The sequence below is a fragment of the Betta splendens genome, chromosome 4 (genome assembly GCF_900634795.4).
Source record: "Betta splendens chromosome 4, fBetSpl5.4, whole genome shotgun sequence".
Lineage (NCBI taxonomy): Eukaryota > Metazoa > Chordata > Actinopteri > Anabantiformes > Osphronemidae > Betta > Betta splendens.
The window spans coordinates 2420940-2435820 of record NC_040884.2 but is presented as its reverse complement, the minus strand read 5'-3'; the positions used below and the strand labels follow the sequence as shown (position 1 = coordinate 2435820).

At 47.5% G+C, this 14881-nt stretch overlaps 1 long non-coding RNA gene across 3 annotated transcripts in view; it reads right to left on the bottom strand.

Annotated features, from left to right (window-relative positions):
- Nucleotides 1-5594, bottom strand: part of LOC121202214 (uncharacterized) — a 28651-nt gene extending 23057 nt beyond the window's left edge. For all 3 annotated transcript variants that reach the window (XR_008694590.1, XR_005897658.2, XR_005897657.2), the window contains exon 1: nucleotides 5413-5594. This is a non-coding gene — a long non-coding RNA (uncharacterized LOC121202214). The remainder of the gene's footprint in view (nucleotides 1-5412) is intronic.
- Between the last annotated feature and the right edge of the window lie 9287 nt (nucleotides 5595-14881).

The window sequence follows — 14881 nt, the reverse complement described above, 5'->3', positions numbered from 1 at the left end:
AGAAATAAATTACACCCACTGAAGGGGCCGTCTTAGCCGCTCGCAAGACGTGGGCAAAAGTTTTTCTTGTGGCGAGAAGATTCCACTGAGCTAGCCATTATCTCAAGGAAGAAGTTTAATTAACGTGGCCCGGCCCGAATCAATGGGGGAATTTGCAGCCACGCGACGGACAGACAGGCGACTGACGCTTGGAGCGAAGTGACGGCCATGACACCACTTCAGAAGACAAGATTAGCCCAGAGACAAAACTGTGGGCTGTGATCAGCGCCTGCAGCGCAGCGCTCCTCCTGGATTACTCCTCTCCCACCCCTCCCCTCCTCTCCCTGCCTCCATCCATCCACGCCTCCCCCATCTCCCGTCCCTCGTCTTCAAAGCTCGTCCCCTCCTTCCACCCCTGTAATTCCTCACATCATTACCAAGTTTCCAAAACTTAATTTTAGCAATTACACATGCAATTAATTAATAAATGTGCTGTCATTACAGCCCCTTGTGTGATCTGAGCCCCATGAATGGGAGGTTGAAATAAAGTGGTCAAATGAAATGGGAGGGCTTCAGAGAGAGACAGAGGGAGGGAGGGAGGATGGAGGGAATGAGATTGTTATTAAGGGATTGCAGAGTTAATCAGTTGAGGAGCTGCTCCTGCATCGGAGACAGGAGTCGGAAGCGAGACTGAACGAGACACAGACCGAGACAAAAAGAACAAGAGACGCGGAGAGAAAGAAAGTGAAAACAAAGAGGAAGGAGGCAGATTATTAATGAGATCAAACATGAGCAATAAAGCAACAATATCTGGTTCAGTGAAGGTTTCCACAAAAAAAATCACATAATGTGATTTTTAATCTTTGCTTATTGATAATTGTGTGTGTGTGTGTGTGTGTGTGTGTGTGTGTGTGTGTGTGTGTGTGTGTGTGTGTGTGTGTGTGTGTGATAGCAGATGTACAGTGTAAGAGTCTATTAGCCAAAGCTTCAACCTCACCAGGCTTCAGTCAGAGAATCTGGAAAAACATTTGCTTCTGTGCTTTGCTTTAATGTTTATAACGATTTCCTTTACCACATGACGGCCAAGAGCGCAGACACAAGAAAAGTCAGGTCTAAAACCTTCAGAAGCCATTTTAAAACGATGACCACGCTGAACTCCACACACACTGACTGGAGACACAACTAAACCTGAACAACACAATCAAAGCAGGAAAACAGGGACATTTAAAGCGTCCAGAGGTTTATGGAATAAAAAACACGGTGAGAAACAGAAGAGAAACCAAATGATTTTCTGTTTTTCTCATGGATGAATTAAAGATGTGGGCTAAAACAGCAGCTTCGCAGGTCGAGAGGAGGAGAGCCACCAGGATCTCCCAGCATGCACCGGGAGGAGAGGAGACCGGTAGCCAGTGTGAGAGGTGTTAGTTTGTCATGAACCAAGGCTGTGGGTTCCCACGGTCCACGTCAGCGCGTTACCAGGCCACGTTTAACTCACTGTACTACAGCGTGTGTCTTTGTTTCTCTCTGACAAAGTGTGTTTACTTCTGTCAGAGCTGCCAGTACGTATGGGTACGGTCCGCACCGCCAGCTCCATCCCAACACGCCCGCCTGTCAAAACAACAACTCTCCTCGTTTTTAAAGAGAAAAAGGGTAATTCCATGAATTAAAATGCTTAAATGACAGTCAATCAGGCTTGTAATTCCGTCTGGTATAATTAGAGGCTGGGAAAACTAATTACAGCGGAGAAACCTAACTCTCCTCTCGCTCCTGCTCCGCTCGCTTCCACAGCAACCCTCATCACCGAGATCAGGTGACAGCTATCAAACTCGTTAGGCCGCCACGCACCGCCACACACATGCACGGCGTGGTTGAGCGAGCAGCTAGGCCGAAAAGAGATGGAGATGAGGAGGAGGAGGAGGAGGAAGATGGAGGGATAAAACCGGAGCGGAGTAATCAGGAAGGAGTGGCAACAACAACAGGTTGTGTTCTTAATCAGCAGCAGAGAGAGACTCGGAGGCTGCACAGGTATGAGGCAAAACAAGTGATAAAGAGAAAAAGAGTGGGACTATGAATAATGAAGAGAGTTACATAAAGAGGAGAGCATATACGCTGAAATGTAAACTACTTTAAATGCATCAGGTTGCTCTCAGCCTGATTACTGCTGGAAGAAGCTGTTTGCAGTAAAAAAATTGTTTCTGATTAAGTTTCTGATTATGCCCACGGCGCGCGAACAATTTTACGCATGTGAACGACAGAGCCAGCTGATCATTAGTTACGGTTATAATTAACTGCTGCAGAACAACTTCACCCAAAGTACTGAAGGACAAAGTCCCAGAGTAGCACGCACTCCAGTACAAAGTACTTCAGCAGCAGCTGCTGGAGGCTAAAATAAACATCATGTGAATAGTTCATTACAAATCAGTCCAACGTGAACATATGCAGCAATGATTAACACCTTACTATTAGAAACAAGGTGAACCGATAATGTGAGCGAATCCGACCCAGCGCAGAGGAAGCTGTTGATGAGCGGGACCTGGTCCTGGTCTCAGCTCCACAGCTGCAGGAACGTGACGCCAGCTGCAGGTCAGTTCGCAGGAAGCTCTCACGTCCAGCGCCTGTAACATTTAGCCTCTCGCGGCTTCACGCCGCGGTGATCACCAGCTATCGCCGCAGAGACAAACTCATTACACCCAAACCAATTGTCCAAAACCAGCGTTCTTAGGCTGCAGGTCGGGCCCGAAGCCCGGGGGCTTCTTAGTGAGGGAGAAACACAATACGTTGAACGGGAGGCGGGAGCCGTGTTCTCCACTCTGCTCCGTGTGCCTCACTGTAATATTAACACCACATTAATACAGGAGAAAATAATGCCAGATTTTCTCCACTCTGGCTGTTAAGTGTCACTGTGCGTCAAAGGAAAAGCTGCCAAGACGTCGCCCTTAACCACGGCGCGCAGTGCAGGTGGGTGGGGGACCCGTTACCACGGCGACGGGGCTCTCGTTTTTCGCCAGTAGCCCATTCCCAACCTGTTACCAAATGAGCCAGAGCTGCACGGTCGAGGCTTCAAAGAGCAGCAGCCTCGGAGCCGCTAATGTCAGGAAATTCAATACCGCAGCCTGGAAGATTTGAGCCCCGGCCACAGAGACAGATTGTTGGCTCTTGATTGAGTAAAAGTCACAATAAGTGGTTAAAGGCCTTTAGTTTCTATCGGGCATCTGAGCCGTTTATTGCCATTAACTTGAACTTCAGCTGATGGAAGCGCGACCAATTCCTGCTTCACTTTCTGGGGCTTTTCAGAAGTTTGCGTAAAATTCACTTGATGGTTGGACAGAAACATTCAGCGAGAAGTCGGCCTCTGCTTCGCTCCCTCTCCAGCAAACTGTGTCTGAGGCCGAACCCCCTCCCTCCTCTCATTTTCCTCTGCGCCTGGAGGTTGCTGAGCTTCAAAGTTTATTTCCCTTCATGTTAACTTCACGAGAGATGCTTGAAATGAAGGGAAGAGACGCGACACGTACAAGCACCAGTCTAATATAAAACCCCATCATTAACTGCGCTGCAACAAATGCAGTTAAGTTAAGTTGAGTTAAGAGTTCAGATCCCATGAAGTTAAAAACCTGCTTTTGCTCCTCTGATTAATTCTAATTCATCAACCAAGCGACTGACTATTCCTCAGGGTCCCACTTTTCACCTTCACAGCGTGTCGTGTGATTTTCTACATTGGATTGATATTTGAGCCCGCTGTGGAGCCGTGTGCTTCACATCTAGACAAAAGATGACGCGCATCGCTACACACAGCCCACATTTTGTCTTCAGACTGAATATCTGAACCTATTCCACGCGTGTGCTGCGTCAGCGTGTAAATCAAGTGTTGCTGTGAAGCACACGTTGGTCCCCGTGTGCTCTGTAAGCGATCGCTGCCTCCCGTCTCCCATATGTGCAGTTCTGAGGACGTTCCCGGAGGCTTGGCCGTTTAATGAAACAGGCCCAGTGTGTGCGTGTTGACGGTAACAGCTGCTACACAGGCCGGGCTCCTGTTCCACCCTCTCTCTCTCCTTCCCATGGATTTCAGGCTTTTCGGTCAAGCCCCGGTTACAGTACGCGCCTCCGGCCTGATGCTTGAAGTTGGAGCGCTGCAGAATTCCCTTCCTCATCCCACAGGAGAGTGACACACTTCCAGCCTCTATTCACGTCCGCTCGTCCCTGCGGACGTCTCCTGTGTCCCCTCACCGTGGGTCTGGATGCATCAGTTCACCTGCTCGGCTCGTATCCGACCCCGCTGCCGGTAGATCCACCTGTCTGCCTGTCCGTCTGTCCGGGCCCGAGCGCTCTCTCACCAGGGTTTGATTTCAGGCTGAATCGACGCCCTGTAAGACGAGTCGCAGCCAGCAGCTCCGCGGAGGCTCCAGGGAGGGGAGAGGGGGGAGCGCGGCCAGGTTTCATCCAGGGAGGGAGCGGTGTTCTGGGGTTAGGAGTGGCCCGGAGTGCCCCTGGGCACCGCGGAGGACGGATGGGTGGGTCCACGGACTCATGGCTGCGTTTCCCCTGAGGCAGAGAGACACAGATCACAGCGAGTCGCAGGCCGCTGCCGGAGTTAACCATTTCATGTGTAACCCTTCACGCTGCCCTATTCTGTGTGTGTCATTTAACAAGGTGCTTTGTGTTCGCGTTGCAGCCGTCCTCGACTGCATTCATCATCTCTGGGCTGAGACACTTGTGTACAGTGTATCCTTACTAAAAAGTTCCTGGTTCCAAAGTTCAGGAAACGTCCTGTGGGTGAAAGTCCCTTTGAGGAAATCGATTTGCATTTCTGCTGCATACCCAAAGTCCTAGAAGATTAGGCAAATGACCCTGGCAGGTCAAAGGGGCATCGCCGGTCAGTCAGCACAGCACAGCAACAGCAGCAGCATCAACGTGAACGGCGGCTTCGAACGTTATCACGCCATTCAGTGGTCATTATCAGTGGTTATCAGCCCATACGTATGGGCCGGTAGGTGCCCATCTACCTGCTGGCAGCGGTGAATAGGTGCAGTTGGTCGCTGTCATTGATCCATAAGGTTGATCACGGCTCAGATGATTTAACCAGCAGAGTCATTGGAGGCGCTGTTGAGCGGTTGTTGTTCCGACGGGAGGATCGAAGTTTTTGATTTTGATTTATTAGCGAGCATAACTTAGCAAGTAGCTAGCGGTATTGTGTTAGCTAACTGTAACCTGAACCCCCCACCCGTTATTCAGCCCTAACCCTAACCACAATAACATCTAAAGCTGCTTAACTTAGCAACTTAGCTAGCTGCTAGCTGTTAGCGAGGAGGCAGAGCAGGCACCTACTGGCCCGTACGAATGCGCTGATAAGTTCTGATCAGCCCATTCGTTATGGCTGATAACGCCGAAGCCGGTGACGTGAAGGGCTGAAACAACAAAACGTGAGGAGCTCCAGACCTTTGGGTCACAGACGCATCCGAGTCCTGCCTCGGGTCCATATACTGCAGGAATATGTTGCCATGGTTACCAGGGATCAATTAGCCTCGGCGGGTGTTGATCCAGGCCAAATCAAAGCTAACTCCTGTTGCAGGACTCTGCACGCTTTCTGTCTCTTTTGCATCCTGTCTAAGAAGCGCTCCCATAACAGACGTCGCTTTTAAAAACCAAACATAGATTTAGTTTCCGTCAGTTTCATAACAACGTGTGGCGAGTTGTGCATTTTCACATAGTTCTACTTGTCAAATTAATATCAAAGGATTGGCACAAACAGAGCGAGAGGAAGAACAAGTGAAGGGCGAGACAAATGCTTCCTGTCATTAACAGATCATCTAAGAAAGAGGCCGAGCAATAAATTAAAGCTAATCTGCGACTTCCTCCGTGTTTTGAGGTTGTTGTTGGCACAAAGCCGCTCAAGCGTCTGTTCCGCTCAACTTCCGAACAACAAGTCTTACAAAAGAATTTCTGTCGTGCAAAGCTGATCAGAGTTTGTTTGATGATTATTATTTTGGAAAAAATGTTCTTGATTCTTTTTACTTTACGTGATAGATTTTCAGAGAAATGGTGAAACGTAATCGTAACTATTACAGCTTAATAACTGCATTAATTGCAAAGTCCCACCATCTTCTCCATTTACGTCAAAGGACTGCACTTGTTTTGCACAGAGAATAAACCCAGTGCGGCTCATCCAGCTTTGGATTTATTGTGTAATGGTTTTTATTGGATCCGTTGTGATGATTGCTTTGATTGTTAGTTGTCTGACTTCAGACACGTTATTCTTGTTTGCTGCTTGTGTTGGTGTCTGACTATGAATGTGTCATCGGTTGATTGATGTGTGAAAAGTTCCAGAGCTTCACAGGCATTAACTTCATGCCATATTTCTCTGCTGATTTTATTAGTGGGGTAAGAACTTTGGTTCAGTCCATTAATGTGAGGATTACAGGGCTTTCAGTATGGCTAGTAATAAGTATTGTAACATGAAATATGAAGATCCTCTGGTTTGAACTGCATCTGAAAAAGGAAGTTTGAAATAAAGAGGACATCTAACCTGAGAAATTAGTTCTAAGGTGTATGAAAATCATACGATGTTAATATGTGCTCAAATATAAGTCATATATATACTCCTTCTCAGTGAGTGACAGGAGGAGCATCAGCAGTGTCTGTGTGTGTGTGTGTGTGTGTGTGTGTGTGTGTGTGTGTGTGTGTGTGTGTGTGTGTGTGTGTGTGTGTGTGTGTGTGTGTGTGTGTGTGTGTGTGTAGGGGGTAGGGTTCACCTCAGCTTTGAAGCTGTTTCAGGTGTCTGTGTGCCAGGCAGGTAGACAGGCGACTCCCAGCATATAGGATGGGGTGCGCTCCGTGTGTGTGTGTGTGTGTGTGTGTGTGTGTGTGTGTGTGTGTGTGTGTGTGTGTGTGTGTGTGTGTGTGTGTGTGTGTGTGTGTGTGTGTGCTGTCTCATGGTGGTCACAGAGCCCTATCTCACATTGAGGATGGTTCATCGCTTTACTTTACGACTCCAGCGTTCGTTTCATCACCTATTACAGTACTGTACACAGCGTTAGGATTGATATTTTAAATCATGTTTTCATTCACAGTCCTCTCCTTCCTCATCGTATTATTGCTCTGATGTGACTGTAGATTCTGAATTTATATTTATTATACATCTATATGAATAAAACCTTACTTGACTTCATACTTGTTTATTTGTCAGACACTATTTAAAGCCACTTAAAGGAACACCGTACATCCCATAATTCACTATCACTCAACGTATTTAAATCATTCATTGCAATGAAAGTTTCTATATTCACCACTTTACATCAGAGTCTATACATTAAATAAAAGCAACTTGAGACCTGATTCTAGTTTTAACTGCCTGATTAGCACTTGTGTGACCTGAGACACGCTTTCTTGCAGCATTAAGCAGCTGGATGCTTCATCATGAGTCCAGTGAGCTGGGACGTTTAGCTTGAACTCTTCTGCTATGTGGGTCCAACCGTGGGCCTCCACCTGCAGACATGGATGAGCCCTGATGCTTCACCAATGTTTGACTGTACAGGTTACGTTACATGGTCCTCAGACAAGCTGAGGCCAACAAAGCCTCCTCTATGACCTAGGACGCCGTGTAATGGTTTTCTGCACAAGACAATCGTAAAATCTAAGCTCTTCTATGATCAGATAATTTAAACGTATGCGTGTTCATAGCAGATGGTTGCGTACGCGATCAAAGAAAGACAAAGTGATAGTGTTACAATATTTATAACCCGATACGTGGATGTGGATGTTTGTGATGACAGGGCAGACCTTTACACCTGAATTATGCAAAAGGTATTTTGTGGAGCTGGCCTGACATCTGTCATCTCCACCAGCTGTGTGTCTGGCTTGGTGCCCGGCGTCTCTGATCATATAGACAGATAGAGACAATCATGCGCTACAATGAACACTTACACTTTCCTGCACGAAACACTAGATGACAAGGCTGCAGCATGACAACGCTTTGTAGATAATATCTACAGAAATGCTACTATTAAAAGCAAAACTTTCAACCAACCTGCTCATGCATGGTCTTAAAACCACCTGACTTTTCAATTAACTTGGATTTGTCTGAATGCAGTTCAATAGTTTTCGCCCTTCAGCTACTGCACTACTGCACACGCCCATGGGGAGCGAGAGAGAGAGAGAGAGAGAGAGAGAGACACACACACACACACACACACACACACACACACACACACACACACACACACACACACACACACACACACACACACACACACACGCCCTGAGGCATGTTGTTACGGGGCAGAGCAGGTCGCTGGGTGCAGGGTAGTAATTACTGCACCATATGGAAAATGAAGTTAAAGGTAGAATCAGGTGCATCCCATAATGTCTTCCTACCCCACCCGCTTCCTGTTTCATTCCACCATCGCACTCATCGCACCTCAGCTTTTCAAACAGCATGCATCTCTCACGTTGTCAATGGATGACACAACAGGATGCTGAGCTCTCGAGTCCAACCCGAGCGTTCACGTTACTTTTGTGTGCATGTTACTCAGCTCACAGTTTAAACGTGGTTATTTCTGGTCATTTGTGTTACGCTTTGTGACCTTTTGCAGTCTTTGCTTTGACCAAAACATGCGACACCTTCAGCAGGTTCATTCAAGCACACGGCTCAGGTTCCAGTGACTCCCCTTCTCTCCCTCGTCATGTTAAGACGACAGCAGGGCTGCTGTGGTGGATCCACGGCCTTCTCCCTCCTCCCGCGCATCACGCTGCTGTGGAATAAACCTCCGCTCCGCGCCTCCATCTTGCTCCTGCCACTCAGCCGGCGTGTTTGTTGCTATGAATAGGATTTAGTGTCACACACAGGAAGCCAAGCCTTCTTAAAGCGTGTTCTCACACACCCCTGTCCCTCCCCGTGTGTGTGTGTGTGTGTGTGTGTGTGTGTGTGTGTGTGTGTGTGTGTGTGTGTGTGTCAGGTAGGTTAATGCAGCCCTGTCATCAGAAGCCTTATCACGGTTGGACAGGATTCAGCGCTCCACCTTAGTGTCAACTTTACAGACAAGCATGTTCACACACATATAAACACTTAAAATACCGGGACTTATTTCTAGACACCTCATTAACGTTTCTATTGAGAATGAACGTCTTAACAAACACCAGCTAACTTTATGTGGTAACTTGTCTGACGCTGTGTCTGCGTTTTGCCCAAATCAGCTTTGGAAAACGAATTTAAAGAGCCATGACTGAGCTAAACCTCAGTGCACACGTTTAGTGGAACCGTGGGTCCAGAAAGCAACTGGGTGACATGTTGTGATGAACTCAAACCAGCAACTTTGCTCGTTGCCGTGCGATTCCCCAGTCAGCTCCGTCTTCACCTCTACGTGTGGTATCTCAGCATCTCCCTGTTGACCTTGGTTCTTTGCCATTTCCTGGGCACATTCAGGAGCTGGTGTAATCAGCTTATCTAGATTGATTTCTGCAAACAGCTGCTTTCAGTGAGCGAAGGAGAACAAGCTGTACATGTGCATAATGGAGCATTTCAAAAGCTCTGTTGAACTCACACACACAGGCGACACTTGTTGCTTTTAGTCGACTCAATTAATGCGTTGCAATTAATGTGTCCAATTTTCTCAGCAACTATACGTCTTCAGACGCCCCACCAGCGCTGGCGTGGTTGCTTTTGGTCAATTCTTGCAGCGAGTCTTCGACGCAGCACGTATCTGCTAACCGTTATCAGTAACATGAAGATTACTGCAGCCAATTATTTGATTAACAGGAAGCACCGTCTGTTTTATTCTGCATCTGCAGGGGTGCCCACTTAAGGATATCCAACCTTAATGATAATATTAATGTGTACCAAGACAAGTGGACCGGAACCGTTTGGCAGCTTATCGCTACAGAGCTACAATCAAAGACAATTGGGATTATCTGTGGAACAAGTTATTACACAGACTATCGACTTAAAGAGGAGCAGAGCAGGAGCACATGGTGACACGCATAAACACACACAGGTTTATCGCTAAGGTCAAACCTATTATTAACCCCAGGGGTCTGCTTATTAAACTCTTCCTCCTGATGCACAAAAGATCCTCCCAGAGAGAATAACAATCACAACTGCTGAGGAAGAGAGCCCAACAGCATTAAAAGAAAAAACAAGGCAGAGAAAACCACATGAAACAAGATAAATAAGCTGTGATTGCCTGCTCCTCCTCCTTCCTCCGTCCTCCCACACCCTCGGGCTCACGGGTAAAACCTCAGTATCAGGTGAAGCCCGATTCGGAGTTCGCACCACTCCTATTGTCAAAAGCCTTTTATGTGTCATATTAGTTACAGAGAGACAATGGCAGCGGAAACCAGGTAGAGCTGGAGGAGCAGGAGGGAGGCGACGACTGGAAGAAGGAGCGAAGCATGTTAAGATCAAGTTGGTTTTCCATCCAGGTCAGTAGGACAGGAACCGCGCACACACGCACACATGCACACGGCTGACACGGTTAGCGGCTCATCACACGTTACTGAACTCTGTGTTCCAGCTTGGCCAGTCATCCCATCAAACATCATAATAACGGCAATAATAACATTGTATTTACCAAATTAAAGGCTGACATCCGGAAAAGCAGCAACATGTTTGGGGAGGGGAAATGTGCTTCTGACGAAGAGTTTAGCTTTTAATTGAAACCACCTTTAAGTTATCTGTCAAACCCAGAATGGTCCTTTAATCCAGTTCTGGCGACTCGGGTTCATGAGAACGAGGCTGACCAGCGAAGAACAAACAATAGGACGCAGCTCCTCAAATGATAGAGCGGCCTGGTTGGTTTCATTTTAGGGATGAGACCTCAGGACAAAGCATCACACCTGCGTCTCTTGTGGAGGAACCTTTAAGGTCTGCGTTCACAGGCAGCACTAACAAAACAGGGAAGGAAACAATATGAAAACCTTTCTGCATTTCAATCTGTCTATTTGCTTCTCTTTCTCCTAATTAAACGGTGGAAACGCAGCAAACACCGGAGCGGATGGAAACATGGCCAGGCTCCGTCGCTGACACGGATGGATTCGACAGCTCCGGCTGACCTTGGGCTCCGGCTGACCTTGGGCTCCCAGCGACGCCGAGACGCAGGTCTTCCATCTCACCCCCGCAGCTTCACCGAGCATCAAGGTGACAGCAACATTCAATGGCTCCAGCTGCTTTGATAAACACTGGGCGCATGCGACCTTGGTCATGGGCCATGTTTTTCTATCTCAATAGCAGGGAGGTCGCGTTTAGTCAGTTTACTCAAGTGTTCTAACTTATTACAGCGATTACCAACGTGAGGCCGCTCGTGCCCCTGGACCAACACCAATCAGCGTACGGACGCGGAGCTGGCAGCGCCGGCGCCGGCTGGAACACAGCTGCTCCTCTGAACCCGCTCTCTTTCCTGGATGGCTTGGCTTTTAGATATTTTAATGCTGCGGTTGCGTTGCACAAAGGGTCGGCGGTTGCACAGCGAGGACGTCCTCCGTGTGACCTCGGTGTCTCGTCTTCTCTGTGTGGAATTTACATGAGGCCCATGTGAACAAGTGTTTGTGTTTCCTGCAGGTGCATTTGTTTTCTGCCAGTGCAGCAGGAAGCAGCTGAGGTGAATCAAGTCTCTAGCATCCACTAGCTAGATGCTGTTAGCTGTTTGGCTAACGCTCGGCTAATGCTCGGCTAACGACGAAGGCAACAGTCTGCATGCCTGAATTCTTCAGTATAAAAAGTGTCCTCTGGATTTAAGATGAACGTAACAACCTTCAGGATGCATTTTCATTCTTTTGATTCAGACTGATGCTAATGCCTGTCTTTGACTTTGACACTGGGATCATTTACTCTCAGCTATGAAGTGAAGGAAATGTTGCTTCATACCTGGGTTTTGACCGTTTGATGCAGACGTGCTCTCTGGTTTCATAGCAGGTCAGGGTGGCATGAGAATGACCTGGCAGGTGGGGTCAGGGGTCACAAGGTCAGGGCTACGCGCAGGTACAGGGGTCCTGTTACATATGAAGGGACAGGAGACGGGTCTTGTCACTCACTGTCAGCAGATCACAGCGCTGAACCATAACCTTCAGCGTTCAGCAGCGCAGGCTGTAGGTCCGATGACCAAAAACGAGGAATCGGGAAAATGGATCAGTATTGAGTTGCTGACCTTGAGCTAAAGACAAGAGTCAAGAATCAACCAAGCCCAAAATGGTCACTTTAATTTTGTCACTGGCAAAAGAAATGACTGCGTTTTAATGAGTGTTTCCACTACTGCAATTGTAATTTTTTTATGATGACAATGTGAACACACACACACGGCTTTGTTCCCATCACACCATTACACGTCACCAACTTGTTTTAACAGCCATTTTCCACCATCATATGAATCCTGATCGTCCACATTTGTACTGATCAGTGATTAAGAGCGTCTGCTCTTAATCTCATTCTCTGTCTCCCTCTAGTGCTAACTGCTGCCTGATTGCATGTTCTCAGACGCAATAATAAGTCAGAGTAAAGGAATGTTCATCTTTTATTTACTGCATGTCATTCGCGGTGTCCCTGATGCTGGAGCCGTACGTTTCCAGTCACCTGTTCAATCTGCCTAATGCTGTGCGTTTCCCCCTTTCACCAGCCGGTGGAGGCAGATGGCCGACCCACCCTGAATCTGCTCGTGATTTTCTACCTATTACAGTAGATCCTACTTGGGTTTGTTTCTTAAGCTGAATCACAGTAAATACAGAGAAGAACAACATTTGAGGACGTCCAGGAAACGGAGAGAAATATGGTTCTGCTTTTGATTCATCTACATATCAGGATGTTTGACCCAGGAGCTGTAAACACACACGGTCTCATCGAGCTTTGGGAGTCAACAGCTTAGCATGAAAGCAAAGGTGAAACTGAATCTGTAAATTGCAGAGCAGGGAAAAGGAAAGGGAGAGGGCGAGAAGGATAGACAGGGAGCTGTTATCAGAGCAGGGCTGTGCGTAACCTCATCCGCCTGCTAAGGTTTCCTGATCGGGTCACCTGACCTCGGCCCCTCCGTGCGATTGGCTGATTGGGTCTGGCAGGCAGGTAATGATGTAAGGTGAGTGTGTGGGAACGGGAGAGGGTGATAAACCTGTGTGTGTGTCTATGTGGGAACAGGGTAGGTTGATAACAGCTTTTCCCACTGCTGACCCTCTCACCTGCCTACATAACACTGGTTATCCTACACAGCAGGAGGTCTCTGTGCCAATTGTGTGTGTGGCTGCAAATTTGTGCGTGCTGATGGAGGGTTTGTGTGTCCGTTCACAGGTACAGGTGGGTGTGTGAATAACCTCAGTGAACAGAAAGAGCCCGACTGAAAAGGAGTTTCACAACCAAGGAAAAAAAAAAAAAAAAAAACGCACCAGGTCTTAAAGAAATAACCAAATACGAAAACTTACAACACCTCAGCATTTGCCTTTGTTTGCTCCCTTTCCGCACAGAACCAAGATACTTCACTGCAAGCCATGCAAGAACGCGTCTCCTTGTATACGACAGGTGTGTCGCCGTGGGAACCAATTCATAAAGATGATTCTGTATTGTAAACCTCAGCTGTTGCTACGGCTGTGACACCTTTTTATACAATGTCGGTCAATCAATGTGGATTAATCATCAGTCGTCCAGTTTATGCTAAGGCATAAATGAGAGCATTACTAGACCTGAACTGTAAAGAACCGATGTCCCGTGAGTCAGGTCCTACAGCAAAGCCAGCAGCGCACAAGTGTTCACCTGCGTTCAGCTGATTCGCTCATTGTGGAGCGTTTCCCATCAACGACGGAAGGAGGGGGACGCTGGCTGGAGCAGGACCCATTTCAGATCCCAGGCTAGAATTATGTAAAATCACACAGCTGTGATCAAAGCTCCATCAATTCAAGATTAACAAACTGTAGACAAGATCAAACATTAGCATTTTAAATCTATCACAAGCAACAAATTTTATTTTTTATTATTTATTTATCAAAATTTATTTAATGACTTTGCGTTATGCGTTCAACCAACAGTGACTGATTCAGCTTGAAGTCTGTGCCTGTCGCTGCTCCACAGCCATCACAAACTCCATTCATGGGTTATGCTGCCGCCATGGTATTCCACCACCACCAACGCGGCTCCCAGCCCCCGCCTTCAGCACCATCCAACACAGTTCCCATCCCATTTGCCCAAAACCTTAATTGATCTTGGCCTTTAGTTTAGTTTAGTTTGAGCAGTTTCTGGACAGAGTGAGAGTGAGACAGGAAAAGAGGCAGTGACAGTCAATGGGAATAGATTTTCTGGGAACTGGGAGCCCCCCCATGAGCCACACACACACACACACACACACACACACACACACACACACACACACACACACACACAGTCCATCCCCCCTTGGCCCCTCGTGCTGGAAGAAGCTGGCTGGTTCTCAGACACCTGGTCATTACCATTGCTAATTAGGTACCATTAATCAGGCCTTGTATGAGTGTGTGTGCCAGCGTGTTTTTATGCATGTGGGCATGTGTGAGAACCAGAACAGAAAAAGAAGCTGCACTTAAATGACCGAGAAGACGTCCAGCAACAATGACACTTTCCTAACGGTCGAATAGTTGTGAAGCAAAATAAGATCCATGTCAGTCAGTAGATTTGCGTTGTTTTTACCTGTTTGGTGTGTGGATTTTAAAGTGTGTGGATGTTAAAGACTAGTCCATGTCGGCTCTTTCTATACAGTATGTGTGCAGGGGGTTCAAATGAGTTGTCAGCCGGTCGCACACGGAGGCCGTTCCCGTTTCTCATGACGGATCAACAGTAGCTGCTGGCTTGTGTGTGAAGGATAATGAGCGAGATGCCTCATTGAGCTGTGTCATCCAAGTTCACGCACACACGCACCCCCCACAGTATCCAGGACATTCCTGGTGAGTCCTCCCACACTCACTCAGCCCC